Raw genomic sequence first — 13,808 nt, 5'->3', positions numbered from 1 at the left:
TCTGCCTCACCAAAGCCTCTGCCTCACAAAGCTTCTGCCTCACAAAGGCCTTCTGCCTTGCAGACGTGAGAAAGAAAAGGGCAGTGGAGGGTGGGCAGAGGGAGCCTGGGGAGGCCAGAGACTGCAGAGCACCCCTCCAGGCAGTCCAGGGCCAGAGCGCGCCCAACGCAGCCCCTCCTGGTGGCCTCCCTCCAACTTGGCTGGGTCAGTTAGCCACTCGGCTGCAGAGGGAGCTGTGCCTTCAACCGCAGTGCCCTTGGGAGGCATGAACGGCAGCTGTCACCACAGAACCCAGGCCTTCTCCCTGCATGGGGCACCTGAATTAGTCTGCACAGTCTTCCTGCCAGCTGCCTCTTAAAACGGAGTAAACTTATCCAGGAGACAAAATTGTGGGGACAGCTGAAAAATGCTGGGTGAGAAAAGGAATGAGAGACAGTGTATCCTAGCACATATTAAAATATGATGTTAACAGCAGCCCAAAAAGGCAAGTTAATGGAACAGAAAAACCCAACACCAGATGCAGGCACAGCTGTGCATCACTGAACGACAGGCATACGTTCCGAGAAAGGCGTCGCTGGGTGATTCCGTCGTGGCAGAACACGACAGGGGGGCCTGACGCACACCGAGGGTGCCCACGGCTCCCAGGCCGAGCCTGCACACACGCGGCTGTGCTGAACCCCGGGGACGGCGGCGGCACCCGGGTAAGGAGCCGTGGATCCAAACACAGAAAAGCTGTAAGTCCTCACTTCACATCATCGTAAGGTTCTTGCAAACATACCTGAAGCAAAACGACACACAATTAAAGCAGTTTTGCCACAGCTTAATTGACATAAACAAGAGTCACATTCCTGCAGCGTATTTCAAGTCACAAAACCATCACCAAGCCTCTGAATAAAGACTAAAACACTTCTAATACTGAAGATGGAAATAAATGGGAGCTATGTGGACATTTAATAAAAAGAAAAACAGATCGGACGATGATTTCCCAGCGACTCAAGGCCAGGGTCGTGGGTCTGTGGAGTGTGTCTTGGCAGCTCAGCCTGTCCTACGAGGCAGGCCTCCTCCTGGCCAGGACACCATCCGGCTGCATCAGTTCTTTTTCACATCAATGTTGTACTGAAATGACATTGAATGAGATGATGTCATTTGAGGACGTGCTGCACAGGTAAAATACCATATTACACTGTCATGGGGCCAACTTCCTGTGTGCGGTCTGCTGGTGACAGAAATGGCCTTCTGCGCTGTACAGCTGCGTACCTGAGAGGTTAAGACATCATGATTTGTGAAGTCAGAATGCAAAAGGAGGGGTTATAATTATCCATTTGGAAAAAATAGTTAAATCCTCCATTGTACACCTCACAGCCCAAAATGTCAGAAGAGACAAAAGCGAACGTGTGGAAATTTAACACTGAAGTCCTAAAATAAAGTAAAGGTGATCATTTATGCCATCTTTTGATGGCTACAACTTTTCCAAGTGTAAAGCCTGACTAAATTTAAAACTTTCAGATGTCAAAACGCTATAACCAAAATTTAAAAAAACTGCAGAAAAAGGTTTTGCAACATGCATGCAAAGCATCAGTGCTCCCCGTGAACTCACACTAAGGAGTAAGAGAAGGGCCCCACTCATGGCTGTGCAGGAGAATTCCGAGCTGGAGGGAGCAGAGGGTGAGAATGGAGCAGGAGCTGCTGGGACACATGTGGGAGGGAGATCAGGACACAGGCTACTAATGGAGGCCCCACGCTTACCCCTGCAACGGAGGGAAGGAGGTGAGATGTGCCTGTAGGTAACTGGCAGGTAAGGAAGAGGAGTCTCAGTTCGTCTGAGGCTCAGGTTTTGCAAGCGATGGAGGCATCACCATCACTGGGAGCAAGCAGCAGAGCCTTGCAAAGAGGTTTCCAAAAACATCAAACAAACAACTGGGATCATTGCTGTGTGTCCCCCTCAACAGAGAGCTGCAGAATGGCCCAGGTATGTTGTAGGAGATGGAAGGGAACAGGAACCGAAGACCAGCCACGGCCTGGAGGCGTATGCAAAGGAGGCTGGCGCTGGGCACACACTGACACCAGGAGGCTCTCTCCAGCTCTGCTCTGCCATCCTGAGGATGGGAAGAAGGCCAGGGGATTGTGCAGGTGGGAGCCAGGCGAGGAGAGCTGGGGTTCAAAGGAAAATGGGATGTTAACAGGGAAGAGCTCAGCAGACCACTGGCAATGACAGACCCTGCAGGCAGAAGATAGAGCAGGGTGGGGTTGGGAGGGAGTGGGGTGCACAGTGGACGCACCATCCAGGGCGGGTTTTAGATTTCAGTGATAGAGCGTATCCTCCTAAGATCCAGAGTGCACCAGAAACACAGGTTAGCATGCTGAAATGACCTAGAAATTTCATCAGGGGTGCCTTCCACAATTAACTGTACTTGGGGCAAGCCCATTTGGTATAGATATTTTGCAGATGATTGTTTTATTGATTTGTCATTTTTCTATGAAGACAGAAAACAACTGTGCACATTTACCTTCACTTCCCCTTAAATAGCTTTCTGGGCTCCAGGCACAAAGGGAACTAGTGAAGGTCTTATCTACCGCAGGCCACCGTTGCAGACCGGCAGATAGCAGTTATCAGAGGCCGGCCATGGGAGGAAGTTCATGCCTGCGGTGCTGATTTAGGAAATAATGCTCAGCCTCATATGTCAGGCTGTTTGAGTTTCCAAGGCACCTGGAAACTAATCCATCAGGAAGAAATAAAAGGCTTTGGAGATAATTTTTCCTTTAAAAAGACTAAGCACTCCATGTTTGTTTGAAAAATATTAATAGTTGTAAGGCCATATCAAAATCTAAACCAATACATATTGACTTTTTCAAATCATACAGTAAAATGCAACTATATCTGAAAATACAAGACACGAGTAGTTGTACACATTCCTTTTAAAATGGTTAAAATAACTTGGCCCCCAAGACATGAATTAATGAGGACATACACCCAAGAAAGTAGCACATATTTCAATGCAGACGTATCTCTAAGTCTCACCCACTGTGGTAAGATAGCTGCCCACACATGTGCACAGAGGTCGTGAAGGAGAGGTGACGTAAACCTGGCAGGACTTTTGGATCAGTTATGTCTCAATAACCGACCTTCAGTTAATGAAAAGATCCCAATATTTCTAAGCACTGAACAGCTCTTTTGCTTGTTCATAAAACTAGAGAGGGCTGGAACAGGATAATTAGGTTAAAAGTCTAACCATTAGAGTTTTTCTTATTTGTGTATTTGTATACAGGCGTATAGGAGTATGAATTAAAAAAATTAACATTTAAAAGTCCTCAAAGCCCTTGAGGACTGTTTACTGACCACAGGGTAGAAATCCTCAATAATTTGATCAGAACTTGACTCCAACAACAAGCCTGATATACTCAGCACCAGCCGGCAAACTTTTTCTCTGCATGTACAGGTAGCAAATATTTTAGGAGCCATATAACCTCTGTCACACCTGCTCCACCCTGCCTTTCTAGGGAAAGCCACCACGGACAACGTGTAAATGAATGCACATGACTGGGTTCTTAGAATGTTTATTTATGGATGTTGAGATTTGAATTTCATACAATTTTTATGTATCATAAAATCTTCTTTCAACTTTTTCCGACTATTAAAATATGTAAAAATCATCCTTAGCTCACAAAGCCAGAATGCATGCAAAGTTTGATATCAATGAGAACTTGAACTTGCGCTCCTTTGGAAGGCCGAGTGCCCTGCACTCTCTCTCTCTTCTCTACCATCATAACTACCCTGGAACAACACATGCCTGTGATGCTTTTTCTATGAAAACACTTCCATTTTGCATGGCCTTCTTAAACCCCACGATGGATAGTCTGAAACTAGCTCAGTGTTTGATAATGTACCATTAAATGTCAGATGAAGGAATGATTAAAGGAACGCATCTCAAACTCTACTCACATATCATTAAAACGTTCATCAATGGAGGGACAGTCAGTCTCACTAGTTTTCAGGTTGAAAGCCGACTGCTTTCTGCTCAGGACCTGCCAGCAGGGAGCTGATCATGCCTTGCCCTGTTCCCAACAAGCATGGTCGAGCTCTGCTGATTAGCACATATCTGGGAGAGCTTATAAAGGATGTTCATATTGTAATTTGCAAATGCTATGTACCAACTTTCAACCACAGTCTTCAGAAGGAATTTCATGGCAAATTTCTAAAAGAGTGGCAGCTCTGAGATAAGTGGGAGAGAAAAGTTAAGTCTAAACATTTAGCTGTCTTACATTCCCCATTCAGAAATCTTCAAGCCCCAAAATACCCTGAGTGCTATTTCTTATAATTACTATGAGACTTTCACTTATGTAAATAATTACTATTAAGATGACTTTCACTTATGCCCGGAGGCCAGAAGGCTATTTAAGGGAAAGTGAAGGTATATGTGCACGGTTGCTTTTGTCTTCATAGAAAAATGACAAATAAATCAGTATTATGTAAGTATTCCTCATTGAAATAATGCACACTTTTAAATAACAAAACATTGTAAAATGGGCATATTTGTATTAAATCCCTATTCCTATTTTATTTGAGGTAATAAGTACTCACATTTTGGTGAGTCCTATACAACAATGACTACCACTTAGTGAGCTCCCCTTATGTGCTCGGAAGGTGCTATTTATAAACTTTCAAGTTGGGAACATAATATTAATTACATTATTCATCTTCCAAGTTCACTCCAAATAATAGGTTTCTAATCATTATAATAAATGGAGAAATATGTCACCTAAATAAAAGAATGGATGGGTGAAATTGAACACTGAATATCTGCAATGTACTTCTTTCCCCAAAGGAACTCAGGAACCCAGATGATAACCTCAAGGCTGTCTGCAGAAAGGGAGCTGTCAATCACCACCTAGAATTCTCTCCCCAAAAATGAAATTGTAAGACAAAGAAAGGCATCAGCAAAGAAATCCAGGAAGTCCTTGTGTGAGAAACTAGCACTAAATAATTCACTTTTGAGATAGTTTGAGCATATTTCTAACTCTAAATGAAGGGAAATATTTGGTCATAAGAAAAATGACCTCAGGAGAGAGATCCAAGATGGCCGATTAGCAGCAGCTCAGGATTGCAGCTCCCAGTGAAGGTGCAGGGAGTGAGTGGACGCCAGACTTCCAGATGAATTTTTGTGGCCTATGGACCAGGAGATTCCCAGTGGAGGAGCCCCACGGGTCGCCAGCGCAACTCTTTTGGCTGGCGCTGCTGTTTTGCCAGCTTCCCAGTGCAGCGGTTCTCAGTGCAGAATATGCGGGACTAGGTGCCCTTTTGGTTGGTGTTTGGAGCTCTGGGAAGGCAGAGTTGCCCATTCAGCTGATTGAAAAGGAGACTGGAGCCAGGAGCCAGACCAGGAGACTCCCGCGCAGCAAAGCACCAAGAATCCCAGTGCCGCTGTTTCAGCCAGGGCAGTCGCCACAAGGGAATTGCATAGATCCCGGTGCCTTTTCGTTGGGCGACTCAGGCACCTGGGAGAGAATCAACCGTTCAATTAGGAAAAGGAAAATAGGGGGTTCCGAGGCCGGGAGCCAGGTGTTCGGGCTCGGCTGGTCCCACCCCCGCAAAAAAACTGCAATTCGAAATGCTGACAGTTGAGAGTTTCACAGCAGGCACAGCTGAACCCAGGAAGGTCCAGCTCTGTGTGGGAGGGGCATCCACTGAAGGAAAACAAAGAAACAGAAATAACATCACCACCAACAAGCTGGACGTCCACTCAGATACCCAATCTGAAAGTCAGCAATTACAAAGATGACAGGTGGATAAATCCACAAAGATGGGAAGAAACCAGCGCAAAAAGGCTGAAAACATCTGAAATCAGAATGCCTCTCCTCCTTCAGGGGATTGCAGCTCCTCATCAGCAAGGGAACAAGGCCTGATGGAGAATGAGTGTGATGAATTGTCAGATTCAGGCTTCAGAAGGTGGATAATAAGAAACTTCTGTGAGCTAAAAGAACATGTTCTAACCCAATGCAAAGAAACTAAGAATCTTGAAAAAATGTTTGACGAAATGCTCATGAGAATACACAATTTAGAGAGGAATATAAATGAATTAATGGAGCTGAAAAACACAATACCAGAACTTCGCGAAGTATGCACAAGTTTTAACAGTTGAATTGATCAAGCAGAAGAAAGGATATCAGAGGTGGAAGACCAACTCAATGAAATAAAATGAGAAGACAAGATTAGAGAAAAAAGGGTAAAAGGGAATGAGCAAAGTCTCCAGGAAATATGGGACTATGTGAAAAGACCTAATCTACGTCTGATAGGTGTACCTGAATGTGACAAAGAGAATGCATCCAAGCTGGAAAATATTCTTCAGGATATTATTCAGGAAAACTTTCCCAATATAGCAAGGCAGGACAATATTCAACTCCAGGTAATACAGAGAACACCACAAAGGTATACCTCAAGAAGAGCAACGCCAAGGCACATAATCGTCAGATTCACCAGGGTTGAAATGAAGGAGAAAATGCTAAGGGCAGCCAGAGAGAAAGGTCAGGTTACCCACAAACGGAAGCCCATTAGACTTACAGCAGATCTCTCAGCAGAAACCCTACAAGCCAGAAGAGAGTGGGGGCTAATATTCAACATATTTAAAAAAAAGAACTTTCAACCCAGAATTTTACATCCAGCCAAACTAAGCTTCATAAGTGAAGGAAAAATAAAATCTTTTGTGAACAAGCAAGTACTCAGAGATTTCATCACCACCAGGCCTGCTCTACAAGAGCTTCTGAAAGAAGCATTACACATAGAAAGGAACAACCATTATCAGCCATTTCAAAAATATACCAAAAGGTAAAGAGCATCAACATAATGAAGAATCTACATCAACCAATGGGCAAAACAGCCAGCTAGCATCAAATGGCAGTATTAAACTCACATATATTATTATTAATCCTAAATTTAAATCGACTAAATGCCCCAATCAAAAGACACAGACAGGCAAATTGGATAAAAAGCCAAAACCCATCAGTATGCTGCATCCAGACCCGTCTCACATGCAGGGATACACAAAGCCTCAAAACAAAGGGATGGAGGAAGATTTACCAACCAAATTGAGAGCAAAAATAAAATAAAATAAAATAAAATAAAAAGGAGGAGTTGCAATTCTCACCTCTGATAAAATAGACTTTAAAGCAACAAAGATCAAAAGAGGCAAAGAAGGATATTACATAATGGTAAAAGGATCAATGCAACAAGAAGAGCTAATGATCCTAAATACATACGCACCCAATACAGGAGCACCCAGATACATAGGGCAAGTTCTTAATGACTTATAAAGAGATCTAGACTCCTACACAATAATAGTGGGAGACTTGTCAATATTAGACAGATCAACGAGACAGAAAATTAACAAGGATATCCAGGACTTGAACTCAGACCCGGAACAAGTAAACTTAATAAACATTTATGGAACTCTCCACTTTAAATACACAAAATATACACTCTTATCAGTACCACATCACACCTACTCTAAAAATGACTACATAACTGGAAGTAAATCACTCCTCAGTAATTGTATAGCATTTCACAGGTTTAAATGAAATATTGGTTGGCTGCTTGTTTGTTATTTTCCTCCCTTATTCCTTCCTGTCTCCATTGTTAAGCACAATTATTGGCATAAAAGAGGTTTTCAATACCCATTTTTAGGCTGCATTCTAGCCTGGGCAATAAAACAAGACTCCTGTTCTCTCTCCCTCTTTCTCTTCTTCTTTCTTTCATTCTTTTTTTTCTTTCTTTCTCTTTCTTTCTTTTTTTCTTTTACTTCTCTCTTCCCTCTCCCCCAAAAAAGAGTCAAAAGACACATAGCCAATTAATTGTTCTAGGCCAGATAAAAATGGATGTGGACAGGCATTTATTACTTCTTAAAATTATTATATTAAAGAAGGCCAATGACAAAACCAAAAGGCAAAGTTTCAAAACTGACTTTAACTTCTATATGTTGAGCTACTGTTAGCTTGGTTTTTGTTACAGACTTATAGTAATTAGCTGTATAAAACATATGCATTGTTTTGAAAAATAATTTAAAAATATATAGATAGATTTGTCTTTACAACTTATAATTGGGAGTATTATACCCAGAGGGCTTTGTTACAAGGTATATTCAAACTGTTAGTAAAGAATTTCTTTTAATTCTATAGTAAGCAGACAATGTTTATGGTTAGGGTGGGTAAAAAAAAAAAAAAAAAAAAAGAAAAATGACCTCTATGTATTAAATGTCTAGCTTGCGTCAGGTATTTTACATTTATATCAAATCCTCATTATAGATTGAGTGGCTTGTTGCAATCATCTGTATTTTACTTAGAAGGAAACTCTGGCACAGCAAGTTAATTTGTGCAAAGTAGCAAGCCCGTACCCGCCTTGCTGTCACTAAATTACAGTGAGTTTAAAACCTCCCACAAAGCAGGGATGAGCTCCTGTATTTAATCTCAGATAGCCGAGCAGAAGATGCTTTGAGAAGCTGCATGTTTAATACTAAATGGCAATTTCACTGTTAAAAGTCATCTTACGTACACTTCACAGGAAATGATTCTACTAGTCTGTTCACCTTCTAACACCCGAGTTCACACAAGCAAGTGCTCCATCATTACTTTACAAGGTGACCCATTTAACAATTTCATGAAGATCACAACTCGAAATCTGTCACTCAGATTGGTGTGTCTAATGAAATGGTTTAATGTCAAAACATCTATGGATAAGAATAAATAACACAGGAAAGGTGTAAACGCTGGGCACCTTGAGGGTGCGACTCAGGTTCTCCTCTGCTTGGATGGGTTTTCCAAAATGACTGCAGCCTCCAACAGACAGTGAAAATACTGGAGAGGCAAAATTACATCTGACAACACTTAGAAGTCATCTAATGTCCAGGGCCCAGCGTGGGAGGCCACTTCTGGGCTGCTGTTCTCCAGCACACAGACAGACATTGAGTTTGTACTACGGGCTGGCATGAAACGAGATTGTGCGTGCTCCGGGGCAGCTGAACTAATAATGCTGGTTTCAGTGGCTTGGTGTGGACTTCCATGTGGACTTACACAGTCACTTCTTGAGGTCTGAGTTACCTCATCCTCAAATTGAGGAAATCAGAGCAGATGCTTGCCAGGGACCCTTCCAGCTTGGACATTCCAGAACTATAGACCCTAAAGTTCAGTGAGGGAAGAGGCTTGACGGGGCAAGCTCGGGTTGACACTAGGATGGCAGTGAGCAGAAAAATGGTCCTGGGATATTCATGGCAACATCATTTGTAATAAAATACACTTTTTAAAACACTAGATGCTCATCTGTAGGGAAATGAGTTAATGCACCGTGGTACTTTCCCACAGCTATTTAACAGAATAATCAAGATTCACCTTCAAGACATACTGTTAAGTGGAAAAAAGCAAGCTGTGGCTTATAACTACAGGAGCCCTCTTTCAAAGTACAGCTATCTATTTTGTATAACCAGACATAAAGTCTGCAAAGAGGAAAACCACTCTATGGATAGATGCTGACATGGTTTGGCTGTGTCCCCACCCAAATCTCATCTTGAATTGTCCGCCATATTTCCCACGTGTTGTGAGAGGGACCCAGTGGGAAATAATTGAATCATGGGGGCAGTTTTCCCCATATTGTTCTTGCAATAGTGAGTAAGTCTCAGGAGATCTGATGGTTTTATAAGGGGAAGTCCCTTTCAGTTGGTTCTCATTCTCTCTTGCCTGCCACCATGTAAGATGTGCCTTTTGCCTTCCGCTATGATTGTGAGGCCTCCTCAGTCACGTGGAACTATGAATCCATTAAACCTCTTTTTTTATGAATTACCCAGTCTTGGGTATGTCCTTATCAGCAGTGTGAAATGGACAAATACAGGACACCTTTTGTAGGGATGAGATTTGGGATAGGAGGATACTCTATGTTCCTAGTAGACTTTAGCATTATCTAGAATGTTTTTTTTTACTAGAACAATACATTCCAATAATCATTAAAAGTAAATAGCACCTGGGGTGCTGGTCCTGTGACTTCACCTATTCAAGCTTATTTGGTGGACTTGGCCCTATGGCACCGACCTCCCCACGCTTACCCACAGACTCTGGTGTCCAGTCGCCATTCTCCACCTCAGTGTCTTTCCCCTGGAGCAGCTTCTCCTGGCAGACATGGGGTCCAGGAGCACTGGCCTAGCCCAGAAGCTGCATCCTGATGTGGCCATGGCCCACGGCTGCACCTTCTCCATTCTTACATCCCGGCCTTGCCAGAAATTTTACCAGATGGTGCCTCGTCAAAGAGTTTAAAAACTTCTAGAAGATCAGGCTTTCAAAATGTATCTGTCTTAACAGAAAATTTCTAGTTTCCTGAAAAAAATCACAGATGAACATGCTAGAGCTTCTTAAAAAGTAAAATAGAAAGCTCGGCAGCTTTCCTGGCCATGCTGGGTGATCGCAGTGGATCTGTGTCTGGTCCCTCCTTCTAAGACAGAGCCTCAGGGACGGGGAAGACACAGCTGCTTCAGGAACGTTTCGCCGGGTGGGGGGGTGGTAGAGTTAGCAGAGCTGGACTTTAACAGAACCCCACCTTGCAACTTCAACCTGGCTCATCAGCTCAGCTGCTTCCCCAGGAGGTGCCAGCTCAGAGGAGGAGCTGGTGCCAGCCTCGGCCCCAGAACCAGATCCTCCGACTCGAAAATAGCCCGGTTCCTATCGCTCCTCCCCGCTGGCTGGGATACCACCATTTGTGCAAAATATTTAGGTACATATTTCACACGTACAGACTCATTAAAATAGCCCATTTTATTGGGAATTTCATAGTGGAGTAAATATGAGTACAGTAGGAAAACATAATCAGAACAAAAACATAATCAGAATACAATCGGAAAAATGAGAAGATATAAGCAGAATAACTCAGTAAGTGAAAGCAGTTTGCACTTTAGGAATTGGTGAAGAAAGTGGAGTGTGACTCAGAAGGTCCAACCATCCACCCTACATTCCAGCCCTGTGTTCCAACTGCTGCAAGATCCTGCCCCAGTTCAAAGCCATGCGGGAACGTGAGCCCGGAGACTGGAGATCCCACACACGGAAGGAGAAGCTGAACTCACTTAAAGTGGAACAGCGTTCTGTAAGGCAGGCAGACACTCAACAAAGCAGGTGAAAGTGACAAAAAATGGGGAAGCCGTGAGGGGCTAGGAGAAACGTAGGGCTCCCTTATTTTATCGTATTTTCCCTCTTTGGTTGTGAGGACAATCCATCCTGGTTCTAAAATCCGTGGCCCACCACGTGGACCCCACAGGACCCACAGCCACAGAGGCTGGGGTGGCACTTCCAAGCCTGGTGGCTGCAACAGGAGCAGCATGTCCACCCAGCTTTGAGTCTGCGACCCTCACTAGCCTATCCCTGGAGTTCAGTGAGAAGAGCCAGGACACCCTCAGCTGGGGCTGCCCAAGCTTGCTGTGGATGGGGAGCTGTTGAATTCTCCGATTCCCCTCTCTGAAACGCTAACACTTGGTGCTTCTCCGTGTGAAGCAAACGCTCCCTTTTTGAGATTCGCCCTCCAGTCTATTGCTGAGACTTTACCTCCAGTGACACTTCAGTTTCCATGAGCTTCAGTCACTGCGTTTCCAGCCCGTTCCTCTCTACATTTCTGGAGTAATTTTGGTTCCTCTTTGCACAGCTTACTCTCCGAGCCCACGGGACTCATCACAACTCACGAGACACCATCGCCTCCGAGGTCTGTCCGTGCCTATGTCAGTGACTAGACAACAGTTAGCGATGCGAGGTTTGGTCCTGCAAGGACTTAGAGAAGTTGTTTTGTAGAGATTGCAGTAAAAGAGCCCAGAATATTGTCGGAGTAAGGTCCAAGTGAAGTTGTCAGAAAGTCAGGGCAGATGTGCAGTAAGTAGCCTAGTGGGAAGGCTGGGCTGTGGCCGGCAGTCTGGGACTGTCCCTGTCTCCCACGTTTCCTAGCCCTGCCATCCTGGCTCTGTGCCCCACCTCTTGCTCAAGTCTCCTCTTCTGGAAACTAATGCACTAACTTTTAAGGGCCACCTGAGGTGCCACAGTGAACAAGGCAGCCTGGGCCCCCAGACGCTGTGGGAATGACAGGATGTGCATGCACGCCTTCCTCACCCCAGGGGGTTGACACGTGTGCACTGCCTTCCTCAGCCAGTGCCAGGGGACCCCCAGTAGCACCAGGAAGGCTGTGCCAGTGCTTCAAAGTGGCAGCTGGGATCCAATAACAACAGGTAAATACAAACAGAAGTGGGAGCACTGTTTCTCAGCTGGGTGCACTGTGGTTAGAAAATAAAGGCTGAACTAACTCTGCATTTAGGAAATGACTGAATTTTTCCCCGAGTCATAATTTTTTCTTTTTCTTTGAGACAGAGTCTCGTTCTGTTGCCCAGGCTGGAGTGCAATGGCTCAATCTTATCTCACTGCAACCTCCACCCCCTGGATCAAGCGGTTCTCCTGCTTCACCTCCTGAGTAGCTGGGATTACAGGCATGTACTACCACACCTGAATAATTTTTGTATTTTTAGTAGAGATGAGGTTTCACCACGTTGGCCAGGTTGACCTTGAACTTCTAACCTCAGGTGATCCATCCTCCTCAGCCTTCCAAAGTCCTGGGACTATAGACGTGAGCCACTGTGCCTGGCTCCTGAGTCATAATTTAAAGTACATTTTTGTAATATGTTTCATGGATACTTGAAAGGTAAGCATAATCTATTTTCAGGGTGTAGATTTTTCTTTCTCTACATAGATGTCATACACATGCACATGCATGGACATATATGTATGTATGAGTATATCAAATATGCTATATTGTGTGTGTGTGTGTGTGTGTGTATGTGTGTGTGTGTGTGTGTGTATATTTGCCTCTGATTTGTGATATCCTAACAGCAATGAGTTAAAGATTCCTAACTTGGTAATCCTTTTTCTCCTTGTATTTTCTGCAGTTTTTGCTTCATAAATTTTGATGCCATTACTTGATTTATGAAGATGCATAGCAGTGAGCTCTGTGCTGTAGACTATACCTTCATCATTATAATAAGGGAACGTAAAGTGTCTTTGTTGAATTTAACCTTGTTTGTTATTCATATTGAAAACTGATATTAAAACAGAACAAAACAAAACCACCGAAATCCTTTTATACCCGACTTTTTGAGTTAATCTTTCACAGACACTTTATTTAGGGTGCATTTCTGAATGCAAGTGGGTCATTTATGCTTCTTCCCTCAATCTGAGAACTTTGTGACGGGTGCTCCCCCGACATATGCTCTGTGACTCAGCCACCATGGCTACTGTGCCGGGCCTCAGCCTTGTCACCAGGCGTCACCGCACAGGTCCTGGTTTTCCTGCTGCCTCTTTCTAATCTGCTGCCATCTGGCCTGGTTTCCTAGTTCTATGCTGAGTGTGCATGTTCCTATTCTTTTAATGTGGGCCATCTGTAACTGGTTTTAATTTTAAAGTTTTATGGTCAAAACAAACATCTATTTCTTGATTCATCAACTTTACACAGACTCCCGTCATAGCCTTATCCGAAAGATGAATAAGTTAGCACACCCCTTCCTCACCACCTTGTGTTTGTGGTTTCTTAGATTAGAATACTTAGTTTTTCTACCAATTCAATACTTTTGTATTTGACTTACCAAGTTGAAATGCTCTCTACTAATTTTCTGCTTGCAGAGTTGAGGAAATGAAAACAGACTCTTCTCACCTCATCTTCCACTGTTTTAGCTTTTGTTACGTTCTTCTGAGAATGCAAATGCCCAAGAATAATCCCACATTCTTTGGCTTTGGTTTCATATTCAAATAGACTTTTT

The 13,808-nt window shown here is 43.7% G+C and overlaps 1 protein-coding gene across 3 annotated transcripts in view; it reads right to left on the bottom strand.

Moving 5' to 3' along the window:
* RPS6KA2 (ribosomal protein S6 kinase A2) overlaps positions 1-13,808 on the bottom strand; it is a 447,811-nt gene that overhangs the window by 295,999 nt on the left and 138,004 nt on the right. The gene's annotated exons all lie outside the window — the stretch shown is intronic.

Source organism: Sapajus apella, unplaced genomic scaffold (genome assembly GCF_009761245.1).
Source record: "Sapajus apella isolate SASKATOON/1434 unplaced genomic scaffold, GSC_monkey_1.0 scaffold82, whole genome shotgun sequence".
NCBI classification, from domain to species: Eukaryota; Metazoa; Chordata; class Mammalia; order Primates; family Cebidae; genus Sapajus; species Sapajus apella.
Note: the sequence above shows the minus strand (reverse complement) of the source record. Positions and strands in the feature narration are given on the sequence as shown.